Genomic DNA, 4,575 nt, shown 5'->3' with positions numbered 1-4,575 from the left:
ATTAGCTTACTGAAAGCATCAATCGAAAGCTGACAATAAAGTTTCGCCGGTAAACAAACGAGTGAACTACGACCGCACGTGCCTCTACGTGTATTATGCATTAAGAGTCGGAATTTGAAAAATGCTCAGACAATCATAGCTGCTTGGCCTATGCACATCTCGAGCTCGGCTTTGTCCTGACAATGCATCGTACGATGCATTCGTGTACGTCTCTAATTGCAGGCGGAGGTATAGAGAGGCTGGGCACCGAGGCCGGGGAGAAGAGAGGTATAAAAAAAAGGGATATAATGCAATGAAATCGAAGCGCCTCCATATATACCGCAAAAGTCTTGGCTGGCATCTTTCTAATATCGTGTGCGGCTTTGTTTCGAGCGCTCGCTCGACATCGAAAATAAGACTATGAGACGCCGCGCGCTCACGAGAGAACGAGAGGGAGAAGAAAAACTCAAGGTCTCTCACGAGTTTTGTTCTCCTCGTGTTCGTTCGTCCTACAGATATATACACATAACTATCGTCTAGGGCTCATAGCATATCCTCCTCAGGATGCTTTTTGCTTCCATTACGCATCACGAAGCGCGCGCACAAATACACGAGCCAACCTCGTGTATGTGTTGTTGTAGTGCGGTGGCGGACTGCGCGGTTGATGAGATTTTACAATATATAGTAGCTATATGGCTGGCCGAGCTTTGCAATTTTCGAACGTAGATGCGAACGCAACAGGTGGATTCTTCGAAAATCGTTTCGGTTCTCCTCTTTTTTTGTAGTTTTTTTTTTGTTTCGATGTGTTTTTTTTTTCGACACAGCTTCTCTTTGTATTACGTAGAAGCTAGAAAGTATCATTAAGATTTTCGACAGCAATTTTAACTATAGGCAACGCCGCTCTATATAATGAGTCGCGATCATATACGTAAGGGAGCGAGAGAGACAGTTTCTCTCTCGATTCCGAAATTTCTTCATAAGCTCCGCACGTACTGCGCTAGAGACACTTGCCACCGATATTTTTACCATCGGCATCTGTCTATATACCTGTATATAAACTCAGTAATAATGAATTTTCGCCGTAATCAAAGCTGCCCGGGCGCGCGCGCGCTCTGGTGTATTTATATCAGTTTATAAATCCTAAGAAATCGAGAAAAGCGACTTCTGCTGCTGCGGACTTTGACTATTTAAACGCGTCGAAAGTACAGCAGTCGGTGCTATTTCATTTGTATCCCAGGAAAACGAGAAATCTCGTCAATGTGCGTCGCGTACTGGTATTTTGTGCTAGCTGCAGCACGCGTGGTGCGCATTTATTTGTTGAGTCCGAGAGTTATTAATATAGCTTGCAAATGTGAGTGAGAGGAATAGCCGCGATGACGATTAATAATAATTATATATCCTACGCCGCCACCGCCGCCACTGCGCTAACAAACACGAAAATTGCCCGACTTTTTTTTACTTCTTCTTTCAAGAAAATATCGTTGTGTGTAAATATAGCAGAGACATGGTCTGTCTGTGTGTGTCCAATAAAGCCTTTGAAAGTGTATTATCAACGCGTCCGCTTTCGAGTATAACGTCCAAAGCGTGAAATTCTCGTGAGTCTCAATTTTCCTCCTGCTCCTTGCGCGCGCGAGCCCGCGTGGGAAAAGTCGGTCGTATGCACATGTGTTAGTGTGAGTGTGTATAATACGAGTCGACTCGTGATTGGCGCGCTCATGCAATATTCTTCGCGCGTGTATATATAATACATATCGGCGCTAGAAATCAAAATCCATCAGAGACTTTTCATCACTATTCGCGTTGAACTGCTACTTATTGTGTCTCGTTGGATAAACAATCTCAACAAGTAAAAGAAGCATTTCATTGCTGAGACCAAACAATTATATTGTTAAAGTTCAAATTTACACTAGCCCAACCGGACGCGGATCATCTCTAAACCGTTTACAGAAAAGTATACCGGAAAAATAATACGTTTTTAAGGAGAAAAGTACAGATCTACCAGGTAGTAGCTTAACTCGCGCGCAAAGATACAGACTCTCCACTGCTGCTACATAGGTATACCTATAAGTAAGTACGCGATATGCGCACGCACAGTCGCAGAGAGCTCGCAAGCACCGTTACATACCGTCGCCGACGCGCCGCGCTTCGCTCGCCGCGTAAAAGGACATTTACGCGCACTGAACTTTCTCGCTCTGCGGCAGCGCGAGTTTGCAGCTCGCGGCCAAAGACGCGCTACGGGGCACGATCGTCGCGGCTCCGACTCGCAACTCGACTGCCAACGCACTTGTGTGCTCTGTCGTGTATGTACTTACTCTTCGTAAACACGAGTGCTCGTGTAAAAATATATTTACGTGAATAATACACGCAGCCGCCGCTGCCGCTGCTATGTACATGTATCTACTCGTTGTAAAGAATATGATACGCTCCGTAACGACGTTGACATAGCGCACAAAGCAAAAAAAAAAGAAAAAGGAGAAAAAGAAAAAAGGAAACGATGCATCACTTTCTTTTTTAATGTGCTCTTATCGACCCATGGTTAATGCGGGCTTGGAGAATTTATTTGCAAGCCAATTCTGCGCGATTATTGCTCACGAATTGGACACGCTATTCACCGCGTGAATTGTATACATGTCGTTCAATTCTAGAATAAAAAACATCGAGAGCTCAGGTAGATAATTTTTCGATCAACCGTTTGACATATTTCAAATTCCAAGTTTCTCCCCAACGTACTTGTGCGTTTTTATCATAGCGAACTTCATTTCCATAAACTTAAGGAATGCTCGCGAAGCAGCAGCCGTGTGTACACTTTCAGTCTCGATGCTTTGTTTACGATATAGTAGTAAGTATTGTAGCGCGCGCACAATGATGGATTAGATTTTTTTATTGTCACGCGTCTGCGATCGTGTAAGCTGTCGTCTATATGCACACGTATACGAAAGTTACAAGACGCGGTTCTTAATTATAAAGCGACTAGGCTGCATTGTGTTGATAAAAAGCCTTGGCATGAGATATACATAACGTGTGATAAATAAGCTTATTATATTCTCGGAGATAAATTTTACCTATACCGCACACAACATATGCGCCTATAATCAAATCGCTTTGAAAAAATAATAACCAAGGCAAATACCTCGATCAACATTGAGATTTTCACGAGGAATTTAATTTGTAAAGTAAGTTCGCTGCATTACACGTTTGCGGTCTTGTAACTATTAATTGGAAAAATTTCACAGCGCCTAAAAGTCTAAGATAGGCTCGTGATTACGCATACATTACCTTATTCATTAGCCAATTCTAATCGAAATCCGATCGATCATTGCGCGCCTCTAAATTCATTCGCGTCAATTCCGACGTTTAATGGGCAAAAAATTATTAGTGCGCGAGGCAAAATGACGAGGCAAAAAATTAAATGACTCGTAGTGTGGCGCGTACTTGCATGCATGCGCCAGCTGCGGATTAATCTGCGATCGGCATCGCCGATCCAACAGCGCGCAGCGGCGGCGGCGTTTCGACGACTCGCGTGCGCATCTCCTAATTCGTCCTCGCGTATAAAACTACCATGTAGGCATCGATGCGCGCGCCAGCGGGATTACAACTACTCTCACGCGTCTATAAATGATCACAATACGCTAACTTTCTCACTTCTTCATGCTTTCCAACGCTTTTAAACGTATTCGTGAAATTTTCACGGCTTCGCACAGGCACAGACACACAGACACACACACGTGTTAAATAAAGCATATTCCACGCGTCTTTGGCTCCATAAACGAGAGAAACAAAGTTAGCGCGCGGAGGTACATATCTTCGACGCGTATTATGTATGTGCTTATCCTACATATCGCGTATGCGCCGCGATAGCTGCGCTGCAGCTGCGAATTTATATGTATATCTTTCACTCGGCATCGCCGATGCATGTAAGAAACTGCACCACGTGCCAAGTCCGCGTATCGATAAAAACCTTTTGAATAAAAAAAAAATCGGCTTCTCCTATATCCATGATCAATTCGAGTGCTGCGCATGTACCAATCTATAAGAGATAAAACTGGCACACAGTGCAGTACACGTTTTCTCGTTTGCGCGGAAAATCAAGGTTCATCTAAATTCATCAAGCTCTCTCTCTCTCGCGGGTATCGAAATTCATTCGCGCCTCGTGTGCCGCTGTACAACGAAATACGGTCAATGGGCGTCGGCGCGATACATCGAACGTAAATCTGGTCGTTGTTGCTATTTTTTTTACCTCCTCGTCTCTTCGTTTTGCGAGTCACAACATCGCAGCGCGCACGTACGAAAAGTCGAACAGCAGCAGCAGCAGCAGTGGCAGCGGCAGCGGGCTTTAAAATTCACGCATATTATACACGAAAATGCACAATGTAGTACCGGTTCTTTTAGTGTACCACGCGGTCAAGTGTCAGTTGCGTGCGCCACTTTTCTTCGGCGCGGGCAGGCGCAGCACTCCTTCCTATATACATGTAATGCTCACTTAATAAACCACTGCTGCACTGCACATATGCGATTGCTCTCTCGGTAACCATACGTACACAGAGCCGTTGTTATCTTGCACTATACAGCTATACAAGTGCAACATGCGAACGCGAT

The sequence above is a fragment of the Trichogramma pretiosum genome, unplaced genomic scaffold, assembly GCF_000599845.2.
Source record: "Trichogramma pretiosum strain Unisexual culture from Peru unplaced genomic scaffold, Tpre_2.0 scaffold19, whole genome shotgun sequence".
Taxonomy (NCBI): domain Eukaryota; kingdom Metazoa; phylum Arthropoda; class Insecta; order Hymenoptera; family Trichogrammatidae; genus Trichogramma; species Trichogramma pretiosum.
The sequence above is the reverse complement of the archived record's forward strand: the minus strand, read 5'-3'. Positions refer to the sequence as shown.